The following is a 13,917-nucleotide window of genomic DNA, read 5'->3' as shown; positions in this document are numbered from 1 at the left end:
TGAGTCTCAGGGATCTGGAGTGCGTTGTGGGATGTGGTGGTTCCTATCAAGAGAGCAAACCGACCTGTGACCCCAATGAGCATGCAACCACCCTGGCGCACGCAGTTGAAATTATCGATCTGTCCCATGGCCACACCCAGTGCATCTGCAGGACCAGAGACCAATTTGGCATTTTGCCAATAGAGCATGTGTGGGGCTGAATCAGAGATATTGTGCATCGGGTCTGAGGGATCCAGGGGGCCTTGGGTTTGAATTCAGAATGAAAAGCCTTAGGATCTGCTACATTCATAACCTGGGCTGTGATTATGGTTTGGTTTGAGGCACAGGATGGGCAACAGCTCTGTGGTTGCCTTCGTGCACCCGTGCCACAAGGATGAGAGGACAAGGAAGTGTGGTCCAAGACCACAGCGTGAGAAGAGGAAGGATTTCCTTCAGTTTATCGCTCAAAAGCGGATGCTACATTTTGGATGGCACCGGCACGGTTCGGCAGCGAGGACACCAAGTTCGGGCTGCGGGATCATTCCAGCAGGCCCTGATGTGTGACATCCATAGATATGCTTCCACTGGTGTTTCTGTAGACAGAGAAGCTCTTGGAAGAACTGGTTTCAGTGGGACATTCCCGTGGAACTACAAAGCACAAGCGCACTCACACTCTGCTCTTCTAGAAACACTCCAAAATAACATAGAGTAGAATGCAGAGCTGAGAACATTTAGAAGCTCCATTTCCACCAGAGGAAGTGTCCTGTGCTCTTTCAGATTTGTGAGATAAGCGTAATCAAAATGAGGTTATCCTAATCGAAATAGTATGGGGTGTTCATCACAACAAAGGCAACACCAGCAATTGGAGATAGACCAGACAACACACACAGGAAAAGGACATGGCATCAATGTCTAGGAAAATTTGTCCTCACAGAAATCCCATGCAATTGTGTAGAGCCAAGAGTCTAAAGTTTTCACTTAACCAAGCCCTAGAAGTCTACATTAGATACCCGAAATTACCTGACCAGTAGAGATGAAGAAATACAGTAAAAGGAAAATGAAGTACCATTTTCAGTTCCAAAGAGATTGAAGGCCCTAAAGATAAGCTTTCAGACAACTAGACTGCAAAACGCTCTCCAGAGCAAGTATTGAAAATGGAGGTGAGGGAAACACTGAAGAACAACAGTGTCTCAGAATCACAAAAGGCAGAATACCAGAAAAGGGGAAGAGAAAGCCTAAAGACGAGCTAAATAATATCAGAAAACTCAGTGGATGAGAAAATATCAGGGCTAACATTCCGTCCTAAGCAGACTAGATATTGCAGAGGGACGCGTGAAAGTTTTTGAAGACAGGGGAACAGAAATCCCTCGGTCAGAAGCACACATAGGAAAGCAAGTGCAAACCATTGAAAACATTGCTGTTGAATCCTGGTTTAAGACAAGGCATGAAAGACTAAAATTCGAAAGAGTCCCAGATGGAAAAGCAAGAGATAAAGAAACAAACAATGTTTGAAAATTGATGTGTAGAAAAATCAGACTGAAACTTGCTGAAAGCCAAGATAGAATCATCTAGGCGAATTCAGGAAGTACACAGCGTCCAAAAGAGGTGGAATCCCAATAGACTTAGCAGCAGCTGTATGATCCAAATCAACAAAGTTCATGAGCATCCCAGTGATTTAAAATGCGCCTGGAGGAAAGCAACATAGTCACAAGAGAACCTCCAGAGGGGTTTCAGCTGCTATCTCAGCAGCAATATTGCAGGACAGGGAGGAGTGCCAGGACATAGACCATAGCTTGAATGGCAAAATGCTGCCATCTAGGGTAGCCTATGCCACATGACCACCATTTCTAATAACAGCAGAGCTAGAGAATGCCACAGACCTGCAAATCTTAAAAGAATTCAGCAGTTCGAAACTTATCCTAAAAGAAAGGTTGAGAATTCTCCCCTGAAGGGATAAGCAGCAAGATGAAATGGAAAGAAGAAAACCCTTATTGGAAATGCAAGAAGAGCATGAGTGGAAAAGAAGAAACAAGAAGAAAGCAAGGAGGACATCAAAACCCTAAAGATGGGAGAGGGAAGCCGGAAATCATAGGGGATTGGAAGCACTATCTTAAGGGAGTCAGCTTATATGACTCTCTGTTGGAAGCAAACGGAGAGATGCATGGCCTGACGTGTTTGCAAAACAAACGAGAAGCAGACCAAGAAAGAATCAAACAAACAAACAACACAAAAAGGGTAGGGTAACATGAATATTCAAAAGAAATTACTCAAGGTGATGTCAAGGATCATTCAGTACGCGTCGACCCAGTATCGCGGCTTGAATGTACTCAGCACACCTGTATTCGGAAATCAGAGGCGTGCATTTATATTCGTAAATATTGTTTCATATGAGCATATCGTGACCTAACCCAAATGCCGATTAGGAATCCAATGGATTCCTAGTCCGTGATATAGACTTGCAAGTCTTCCAACAGGATGAATGAATGCCATATTCTACACTACGTCGAGAAGAAATGGCACAAGCCTATAACAAGGAAAAGTAGCTCCGCAAAAGTGTACTAAGATCAAAAGAGACAGGCAGTAAAGTGCACATTGGGGATTGTATCATTCCTAGGAATTTCAGCCCCCTTGAAACAAATGGATAGATGTCCCGTGAATGCGGGTGTTTCAGCAGAAATCAACCGACGGCTATGTATTGCGGGTGTGCCCATATTACAGGAACAATAGTTTCCCTTAGTGGGTCTCTGTGTACTGTGAACTGTTAGAAAGTTTAAAGACGTGTGAAACATTCAACTGAAAATGGACACACTTCCCTCCGTTGCTACAGTGCATACAGATCTGAACAAAAGGAAAGAGGGAAGAACAAAGGCCCATGGGACGCTAGTGGGTAGAATCACATTTACCTTAGGAACCTCTCGTCGGATGCAGCCCCTCCCCCAACACTGACAAGATGCAGCAGCCATTGGGGATGGCAGTTAGCGGTTGGATTCCAGGTGGAATGTTGGTGTGTACCGCGAGGCTTGTTGTGGCTGGTGGATCCTAGGTAACCGGGCAGAGTTCTGTGGGTGGATCAGTGCGATGGAGGGGCTGCCGCCCTCTGTGGAGCTTGGCTTAGGTCTTTGGTCCGGGAAGCTGTGTCAGTTCGAGATACTGCTGCTGCCCAAAGACCTGAGTTCACGGGTCAGTTTCCAGAACCTGAAAGGGCAGACAGTGGAAGATCTGCCTGTCTTCAGCTTACTGGAGAGGCTCCGAGGTCCTTTCAGACTTGCCCAGTCCTGTTGAAGTCGACTTTATGGGAGACACGAAGAGAAGCTGGCCGAAAATATGGCTGCACGGATTGAGGAGAGATGCGAACACATTGATGAGAGATGTTCTGCTACAATAGAGAATACTGGCCTGGAGACAGCTGTAGAGGATTGCAGGCTCGAAAGGCATTCATGAGACATATTGAACCTCGCTGATACTAGCAGAAACATACGGAGGGCCACCGTGGACTGGAGGAAGTTCCTCAATTCTCTGCTCCAAGAACGGGTCCAAGATCTCTGACGTCTAAAGAGAAGAGATGGCAGAGATGATAAAAACGCTCATGTTCTTGAAAGAGGTCAGATAATCCACACGACCCAAGGGGCAATTCCAAGCCATTCAGATCAAAGTGCACCAAGCCCAGGTAAGCCTTTTCCCAGGTTTGGGCCTAGCTATCAAGCACTTGCTCTTCCCTCCCCTCCACTCAGGCATCCATTTTGAGGGATCAGTACCTGAGCTGCAATGAAGCCAGTAAGAGAAGAGCAAGCCCCTCCTAGAATCAGAGTTCCTCTAGCTTCATCCTCTGTGAACAACAGGGAACCCCATAAAGGTCAAATACTCTCGTATGAAATAGATAGGAATTGAATACTTAGCTCCCACAAAGAAACGATGGCCTTCCGCTAGATTCAGCAAATGCTGGGTTCATGTCTTCTCTGGGGTGAAGGGAGTGTGGTAAGTGAGGGGAATCTTTGACTGAACTTGAATCTGTATTAGGCCTCCGTTTTTCAAGACAGTCTAGGTACATATTAGAAGTCAGATAGTGAACGGAACTGTAAAAGTCGCCAATGACATGAAAGACACAGCTTATGTGGACCGTCTTTCAATTGAGTCAAGCCCCCGGGGGCAATCGATCATGGGGGTGCAGACTTGGTTGCATTCAAGTGCTTTACCCAACATGATCGGATGATTAAGCGTTCTCATCACTGATAGAAGAACACCTGGTTCTCAGTAGCCTAGCATAGCTGCAGCAGGGTTCTCATAGCTATAATGCCTCTAGGTTCTTTGGATTCAAAGCTAAATGTATATATTTAGTTCGTTTTCTCTTGTATTTTCCTTGAGAGGGATGTTACACCTTGAAATGCCAACATTGACCAGTAGGTGTCATCGGGAGTAAAGGGCACCACATGCACAAGTGAATCCAAGCTTAGGGGTTATTTCATGTTTCCATTAGTTATTTCATGGTTCCTGTTGGTTTCGGAGGCTTCAACAGTAAAGAGTTGACATGACCCCTTTAAAAGTTCGGACTGCTAGTTTGCATTCTATCTGTCTATGTTTTCCTTAGAGCTGACAAAATGTTACCGAAATTGACAAGTCGGGCTTCTAGGTCGAATTAGTATGTTTCAGAAACTAACTTCATTTTCGTATAACTCCCAAAACATTTATATATATTCTATTAAATTTTTAGAGACTGCAAATGAGAGATCAACACAATGTCAAAACTGGAGTCTTCGGACAATCCCTCCCACCACGGCTGTATAGAAACAAAGAGATAAAAAAAAATCACATTTCTGTGAAATGTATCTGGAAAGTGTTGATTCATCGATGCCCAGTTGACAGAGAAGCAGTGCAACCTGCGCTCACTCGCTCCCATGAACACAGCAATGGAAACATCCACTCACCCAGCCCTTGGCACAGGACACTTGCCGAAGAGAGGCCTGTTACTTCCAAAGACAGGATGAGGCCTCAGAACACCTGGAAGCAGGAGAAGGAAAAGCAGGGAATGGATACCAGTGCATGGTCTGAGCCCTGTTGATGGAGCAGTAAAGGTGAAACTCTCTTTAACTTGGACGCACACTCTCAAGCGGACAGGAGACATGGGATTGAAGGTGATGCGCTGAGTGTTAGAAGAGTGCACAGCAGATGCTTGGCTGACAGAACGCAAAGAATCCAGTGCAAAATATCCCCACAGTTGATTCTGAGACCAAGCTCCGAGCTGCCAAATTTGAGGTAGCAGAGGCAGCGTTCAGGGAGGGATAGGCCTACGGATGATGGCACACGCTGAGTCTCAGGGATCTGGAGTGCGTTGTGGGATGTGGTGGGTCCTATCAAGAGAGCAAACCGACCTGTGACCCCAATGAGCAAGCAACCACCCTGGCGCACGCAGTTGAAATTATCGATCTGTCCCATGGCCACACCCAGTGCATCTGCAGGACCAGAGACCAATTTGGCATTTTGCCAATAGAGCATGTGTGGGGCTGAATCAGAGATATTGTGCATCGGGTCTGAGGGATCCAGGGGGCCTTGGGTTTGAATTCAGAATGAAAAGCCTTAGGATCTGCTACATTCAAAACCTGGGCTGTGATTATGGTTTGGTTTGAGGCACAGGATGTGCAACAGCTCTGTGGTTGCCTTCGTGCACCCGTACCACAAGGATGAGAGGACAAGGAAGTGTGGTCCAAGACCACAGCGTGAGAAGAGGAAGGATTTCCTTCAGTTTATCGCTCAAAAGCGGATGCTACATTTTGAAAGGCACCGGCACGGTTCGGCAGCGAGGACACCAAGTTCGGGCTGCGGGATCATTCCAGCAGGCCCTGATGTGTGACATCCATAGATATGCTTCCACTGGTGTTTCTGTAGACAGAGAAGCTCTTGGAAGAACTGGTTTCTGTGGGACATTCCCGTGGCACTACAAAGCACAAGCGCACTCACAGTCTGCTCTTCTGGAAACACTCCAAAATAACATAGAGTAGAATGCAGAGCTGAGAACCTTTAGAAGCTCCATTTCCACCAGAGGAAGTGTCCTGTGCTCTTTCAGATTTGTGAGATAAGCGTAATCAAAATGAGGTTATCCTAATCGAAATAGTATGGGGGGTTCATCACAACAAAGGCAACACCAGCAATTGGAGATAGACCAGACAACACACACAGGAAAAGGACATGGCATCAATGTCTAGGAAAATTTGTCCTCACAGAAATCCCATGCAATTGTGTAGAGATAAGAGTCTTAAGTTTTCACTTAACCAAGCCATAGAAGTCTACATTAGATACCCGATATTAACTGACCAGTAGAGATGAAGAAATACAGTAAAAGGAAAAGGAAGTACCATTTTCAGTTCCAAAGAGATTGAAGGCCCTAAAGATAAGCTTTCAGACAACTAGACTGCAAAACGCTCTCCAGAGCAAGTGTTGAAAATGGAGGTGAGGGAAACACTGAAGAACAACAGTGTCTCAGAATCACAAAAGGCAGAATACCAGAAAAGGGGAAGAGAAAGCCTAAAGACGAGCTAAATAATATCAGAAAACTCAGTGGATGAGAAAATATCAGGGCTAACATTCCGTCCTAAGCAGACTAGATATTGCAGAGGGACGCGTGAAATTTTTTGAAGACAGGGGAACAGAAATCCCTCGGTCAGAAGCACACATAGGAAAGCAAGTTCAAACCAATGAAAACATTGCTGTTGAATCCTGGTTTAAGGCAAGGCATGAAAGACTAAAATTCGAAAGAGTCCCAGATGGAAAAGCAAGAGATAAAGAAACAAACAATGTTTGAAAAGTTATGTGTAGAAAAATCAGACTGAAACTTGCTGAAAGCCAAGATAGAATCATCTAGGCGAATTCAGGAAGTACACAGCGTCCAAAAGAGGTGGAATCCCAATAGACTTAGCAGCAGCTGTATGATCCAAATCAACAAAGTTCATGAGCATCCCAGTGATTTAAAATGCGCCTGGAGGAAAGCAACATAGTCACAAGAGAACCTCCAGAGGGGTTTCAGCTGCTATCTCAGCAGCAATATTGCAGGACAGGGAGGAGTGCCAGGACATAGACCATAGCTTGAATGGCAAAATGCTGCCATCTAGGGTAGCCTATGCCACATGACCACCATTTCTAATAACAGCAGAGCTAGAGAATGCCACAGACCTGCAAATCTTAAAAGAATTCAGCAGTTCGAAACTTATCCTAAAAGAAAGGTTGAGAATTCTCCCCTGAAGGGATAAGCAGCAAGATGAAATGGAAAGAAGAAAACCCTTATTGGAAATGCAAGAAGAGCATGAGTGGAAAAGAAGAAACAAGAAGAAAGCAAGGAGGACATCAAAACCCTAAAGATGGGAGAGGGAAGCAGGAAATCATAGGGGATTGGAAGCACTATCTTAAGGGAGTCAGCTTATATGACTCTTTGTTGGAAGCAAACGGAGAGATGCATGGCCTGACGTGTTTGCAAAACAAACGAGAAGCAGACCAAGAAAGAATCAAACAAACAAACAACACAAAAAGGGTAGGGTAACATGAATATTCAAAAGAAATTACTCAAGGTGATGTCAAGGATCATTCAGTACGCGTCGACCCAGTATCGCGGCTTGAATGTACTCAGCACACCTGTATTCGGAAATCAGAGGCGTGCATTTATATTCGTAAATATTGATTCATATGAGCATATCGTGACCTAACCCAAATGCCGATTTGGAATCCAATGGATTCCTAGTCCGTGATATAGACTTGCAAGTCTTCCAACAGGATGAATGAATGCCATATTCTACACTACGTCGAGAAGAAATGGCACAAGCCTATAACAAGGAAAAGTAGCTCCGCAAAAGTGTACTAAGATCAAAAGAGACAGGCAGTAAAGTGCACATTGGGGATTGTATCATTCCTAGGAATTTCAGCCCCCTTGAAACAAATGGATAGATGTCCCGTGAATGCGGGTGTTTCAGCAGAAATCAACCGACGGCTATGTATTGCGGGTGTGCCCATATTACAGGAACAATAGTTTCCCTTAGTGGGTCTCTGTGTACTGTGAACTGTTAGAAAGTTTAAAGACGTGTGAAACATTCAACTGAAAATGGACACACTTCCCTCCGTTGCTACAGTGCATACAGATCTGAACAAAAGGAAAGAGGGAAGAACAAAGGCCCATGGGACGCTAGTGGGTAGAATCACATTTACCTTAGGAACCTCTCGTCGGATGCAGCCCCTCCCCCAACACTGACAAGATGCAGCAGCCATTGGGGATGGCAGTTAGCGGTTGGATTCCAGGTGGAATGTTGATGTGTACCGCGAGGCTTGTTGTGGCTGGTGGATCCTAGGTAACCGGGCAGAGTTCTGTGGGTGGATCAGTGCGATGGAGGGGCTGCCGCCCTCTGTGGAGCTTGGCTTAGGTCTTTGGTCCGGGAAGCTGTGTCAGTTCGAGATACTGCTGCTGCCCAAAGACCTGAGTTCACGGGTCAGTTTCCAGAACCTGAAAGGGCAGACAGTGGAAGATCTGCCTGTCTTCAGCTTACTGGAGAGGCTCCGAGGTCCTTTCAGACTTGCCCAGTCCTGTTGAAGTCGACTTTATGGGAGACACGAAGAGAAGCTGGCCGATAATATGGCTGCACGGATTGAGGAGAGATGCGAACACATTGATGAGAGATGTTCTGCTACAATAGAGAATACTGGCCTGGAGACAGCTGTAGAGGATAGCAGGCTCGAAAGGCATTCATGAGACATATTGAACCTCGCTGATACTAGCAGAAACATACGGAGGGCCACCGTGGACTGGAGGAAGTTCCTCAATTCTCTGCTCCAAGAACGGGTCCAAGATCTCTGACGTCTAAAGAGAAGAGATGGCAGAGATGATAAAAACGCTCATGTTCTTGAAAGAGGTCAGATAATCCACACGACCCAAGGGGCAATTCCAAGCCATTCAGATCAAAGTGCACCAAGCCCAGGTAAGCCTTTTCCCAGCTTTGGGCCTAGCTATCAAGCACTTGCTCTTCCCTCCCCTCCACTCAGGCATCCATTTTGAGGGATCAGTACCTGAGCTGCAATGAAGCCAGTAAGAGAAGAGCAAGCCCCTCCTAAAATCAGAGTTCCTCTAGCTTCATCCTCTGTGAACAACAGGGAACTTCATAAAGGTCAAACACTCTCGTATGAAAGAGATAGGAATTGAATACTTAGCTCCCACAAAGAAACGATGGCCTTCCGCTAGATTCAGCAAATGCTGGGTTCATGTCTTCTCTGGGGTGAAGGGAGTGTGGTAAGTGAGGGGAATCTTTGACTGAACTTGAATCTGTATTAGGCCTCCGTTTTTCAAGACAGTCTAGGTACATATTAGAAGTCAGATAGTGAACTGAACTGTAAAATTCGCCAATGACATGAAAGACACAGCTTATGTGGACCGTCTTTCAATTAAGTCAAGCCCCCGGGGGCAATCTATCATGGGGGTGCAGACTTGGTTGCATTCAAGTGCTTTACCCAACATGATCGGATGATTAAGCGTTCTCATCACTGATAGAAGAACACCTGGTTCTCAGTAGCCTAGCATAGCTGCAGCAGGGTTCTCATAGCTATAATGCCTCTAGGTTCTTTGGATTCAAAGCTAAATGTATATATTTAGTTCGTTTTCTCTTGTATTTTCCTTGAGAGGGATGTTACACCTTGAAATGCCAACATTGACCAGTAGGTGTCTTCGGGAGTAAAGGGCACCACATGCACAAGTGAATCCAAGCTTAGGGGTTATTTCATGTTTCCATTAGTTATTTCATGGTTCCTGTTGGTTTCGGAGGCTTCAACAGTAAAGAGTTGACATGACCCCTTTAAAAGTTCGGACTGCTAGTTTGCATTCTATCTGTCTATGTTTTCCTTAGAGCTGACAAAATGTTACCGAAATTGACAAGTCGGGCTTCTAGGTCGAATTAGTATGTTTCAGAAACTAACTTCATTTTCGTATAACTCCCAAAACATTTATATATATTCTATTAAATTTTTAGAGACTGCAAATGAGAGATCAACACAATGTCAAAACTGGAGTCTTCGGACAATCCCTCCCACCACGGCTGTATAGAAACAAAGAGATAAAAAAAAATCACATTTCTGTGAAATGTATCTGGAAAGTGTTGATTCATCGATGCCCAGTTGACAGAGAAGCAGTGCAACCTGCGCTCACTCGCTCCCATGAACACAGCAATGGAAACATCCACTCACCCAGCCCTTGGCACAGGACACTTGCCGAAGAGAGGCCTGTTACTTCCAAAGACAGGATGAGGCCTCAGAACACCTGGAAGCAGGAGAAGGAAAAGCAGGGAATGGATACCAGTGCATGGTCTGAGCCCTGTTGATGGAGCAGTAAAGGTGAAACTCTCTTTAACTTGGACGCACACTCTCAAGCGGACAGGAGACATGGGATTGAAGGTGATGCGCTGAGTGTTAGAAGAGTGCACAGCAGATGCTTGGCTGACAGAACGCAAAGAATCCAGTGCAAAATATCCCCACAGTTGATTCTGAGACCAAGCTCCGAGCTGCCAAATTTGAGGTAGCAGAGGCAGCGTTCAGGGAGGGATAGGGCTACGGATGATGGCACACGCTGAGTCTCAGGGATCTGGAGTGCGTTGTGGGATGTGGTGGGTCCTATCAAGAGAGCAAACCGACCTGTGACCCCAATGAGCAAGCAACCACCCTGGCGCACGCAGTTGAAATTATCGATCTGTCCCATGGCCACACCCAGTGCATCTGCAGGACCAGAGACCAATTTGGCATTTTGCCAATAGAGCATGTGTGGGGCTGAATCAGAGATATTGTGCATCGGGTCTGAGGGATCCAGGGGGCCTTGGGTTTGAATTCAGAATGAAAAGCCTTAGGATCTGCTACATTCAAAACCTGGGCTGTGATTATGGTTTGGTTTGAGGCACAGGATGTGCAACAGCTCTGTGGTTGCCTTCGTGCACCCGTACCACAAGGATGAGAGGACAAGGAAGTGTGGTCCAAGACCACAGCGTGAGAAGAGGAAGGATTTCCTTCAGTTTATCGCTCAAAAGCGGATGCTACATTTTGAAAGGCACCGGCACGGTTCGGCAGCGAGGACACCAAGTTCGGGCTGCGGGATCATTCCAGCAGGCCCTGATGTGTGACATCCATAGATATGCTTCCACTGGTGTTTCTGTAGACAGAGAAGCTCTTGGAAGAACTGGTTTCTGTGGGACATTCCCGTGGCACTACAAAGCACAAGCGCACTCACAGTCTGCTCTTCTGGAAACACTCCAAAATAACATAGAGTAGAATGCAGAGCTGAGAACCTTTAGAAGCTCCATTTCCACCAGAGGAAGTGTCCTGTGCTCTTTCAGATTTGTGAGATAAGCGTAATCAAAATGAGGTTATCCTAATCGAAATAGTATGGGGGGTTCATCACAACAAAGGCAACACCAGCAATTGGAGATAGACCAGACAACACACACAGGAAAAGGACATGGCATCAATGTCTAGGAAAATTTGTCCTCACAGAAATCCCATGCAATTGTGTAGAGATAAGAGTCTTAAGTTTTCACTTAACCAAGCCATAGAAGTCTACATTAGATACCCGATATTAACTGACCAGTAGAGATGAAGAAATACAGTAAAAGGAAAAGGAAGTACCATTTTCAGTTCCAAAGAGATTGAAGGCCCTAAAGATAAGCTTTCAGACAACTAGACTGCAAAACGCTCTCCAGAGCAAGTGTTGAAAATGGAGGTGAGGGAAACACTGAAGAACAACAGTGTCTCAGAATCACAAAAGGCAGAATACCAGAAAAGGGGAAGAGAAAGCCTAAAGACGAGCTAAATAATATCAGAAAACTCAGTGGATGAGAAAATATCAGGGCTAACATTCCGTCCTAAGCAGACTAGATATTGCAGAGGGACGCGTGAAATTTTTTGAAGACAGGGGAACAGAAATCCCTCGGTCAGAAGCACACATAGGAAAGCAAGTTCAAACCAATGAAAACATTGCTGTTGAATCCTGGTTTAAGGCAAGGCATGAAAGACTAAAATTCGAAAGAGTCCCAGATGGAAAAGCAAGAGATAAAGAAACAAACAATGTTTGAAAATTGATGTGTAGAAAAATCAGACTGAAACTTGCTGAAAGCCAAGATAGAATCATCTAGGCGAATTCAGGAAGTACACAGCGTCCAAAAGAGGTGGAATCCCAATAGACTTAGCAGCAGCTGTATGATCCAAATCAACAAAGTTCATGAGCATCCCAGTGATTTAAAATGCGCCTGGAGGAAAGCAACATAGTCACAAGAGAACCTCCAGAGGGGTTTCAGCTGCTATCTCAGCAGCAATATTGCAGGACAGGGAGGAGTGCCAGGACATAGACCATAGCTTGAATGGCAAAATGCTGCCATCTAGGGTAGCCTATGCCACATGACCACCATTTCTAATAACAGCAGAGCTAGAGAATGCCACAGACCTGCAAATCTTAAAAGAATTCAGCAGTTCGAAACTTATCCTAAAAGAAAGGTTGAGAATTCTCCCCTGAAGGGATAAGCAGCAAGATGAAATGGAAAGAAGAAAACCCTTATTGGAAATGCAAGAAGAGCATGAGTGGAAAAGAAGAAACAAGAAGAAAGCAAGGAGGACATCAAAACCCTAAAGATGGGAGAGGGAAGCAGGAAATCATAGGGGATTGGAAGCACTATCTTAAGGGAGTCAGCTTATATGACTCTTTGTTGGAAGCAAACGGAGAGATGCATGGCCTGACGTGTTTGCAAAACAAACGAGAAGCAGACCAAGAAAGAATCAAACAAACAAACAACACAAAAAGGGTAGGGTAACATGAATATTCAAAAGAAATTACTCAAGGTGATGTCAAGGATCATTCAGTACGCATCGACCCAGTATCGCGGCTTGAATGTACTCAGCACACCTGTATTCGGAAATCAGAGGCGTGCATTTATATTCGTAAATATTGATTCATATGAGCATATCGTGACCTAACCCAAATGCCGATTTGGAATCCAATGGATTCCTAGTCCGTGATATAGACTTGCAAGTCTTCCAACAGGATGAATGAATGCCATATTCTACACTACGTCGAGAAGAAATGGCACAAGCCTATAACAAGGAAAAGTAGCTCCGCAAAAGTGTACTAAGATCAAAAGAGACAGGCAGTAAAGTGCACATTGGGGATTGTATCATTCCTAGGAATTTCAGCCCCCTTGAAACAAATGGATAGATGTCCCGTGAATGCGGGTGTTTCAGCAGAAATCAACCGACGGCTATGTATTGCGGGTGTGCCCATATTACAGGAACAATAGTTTCCCTTAGTGGGTCTCTGTGTACTGTGAACTGTTAGAAAGTTTAAAGACGTGTGAAACATTCAACTGAAAATGGACACACTTCCCTCCGTTGCTACAGTGCATACAGATCTGAACAAAAGGAAAGAGGGAAGAACAAAGGCCCATGGGACGCTAGTGGGTAGAATCACATTTACCTTAGGAACCTCTCGTCGGATGCAGCCCCTCCCCCAACACTGACAAGATGCAGCAGCCATTGGGGATGGCAGTTAGCGGTTGGATTCCAGGTGGAATGTTGATGTGTACCGCGAGGCTTGTTGTGGCTGGTGGATCCTAGGTAACCGGGCAGAGTTCTGTGGGTGGATCAGTGCGATGGAGGGGCTGCCGCCCTCTGTGGAGCTTGGCTTAGGTCTTTGGTCCGGGAAGCTGTGTCAGTTCGAGATACTGCTGCTGCCCAAAGACCTGAGTTCACGGGTCAGTTTCCAGAACCTGAAAGGGCAGACAGTGGAAGATCTGCCTGTCTTCAGCTTACTGGAGAGGCTCCGAGGTCCTTTCAGACTTGCCCAGTCCTGTTGAAGTCGACTTTATGGGAGACACGAAGAGAAGCTGGCCGAAAATATGGCTGCACGGATTGAGGAGAGATGCGAACACATTGATGAGAGATGTTCTG

At 45.5% G+C, this 13,917-nt stretch overlaps 2 long non-coding RNA genes across 2 annotated transcripts; both read right to left on the bottom strand.

The window, feature by feature from the left end:
• Positions 1 to 3,275: 3,275 nt before the first annotated feature.
• Positions 3,276 to 8,408, bottom strand: LOC140693384 (uncharacterized). The gene is made up of 3 exons (XR_012069120.1): positions 8,164 to 8,408; positions 4,902 to 4,974; positions 3,276 to 3,528 (listed from the first exon to the last, which is right to left on the bottom strand). It is a non-coding gene; the product is annotated as an uncharacterized lncRNA (long non-coding RNA).
• Positions 8,409 to 8,580: 172 nt separating this feature from the next.
• On the bottom strand, positions 8,581 to 13,689 carry LOC140693389 (uncharacterized). The gene is made up of 3 exons (XR_012069125.1): positions 13,445 to 13,689; positions 10,183 to 10,255; positions 8,581 to 8,809 (listed from the first exon to the last, which is right to left on the bottom strand). It is a non-coding gene; the product is annotated as an uncharacterized lncRNA (long non-coding RNA).
• Between the last annotated feature and the right edge of the window lie 228 nt (positions 13,690 to 13,917).

Source organism: Vicugna pacos, unplaced genomic scaffold, assembly GCF_048564905.1.
Source record: "Vicugna pacos unplaced genomic scaffold, VicPac4 scaffold_19, whole genome shotgun sequence".
NCBI classification, from domain to species: domain Eukaryota; kingdom Metazoa; phylum Chordata; class Mammalia; order Artiodactyla; family Camelidae; genus Vicugna; species Vicugna pacos.
This window is presented reverse-complemented; position numbering and strand designations above follow the sequence as displayed.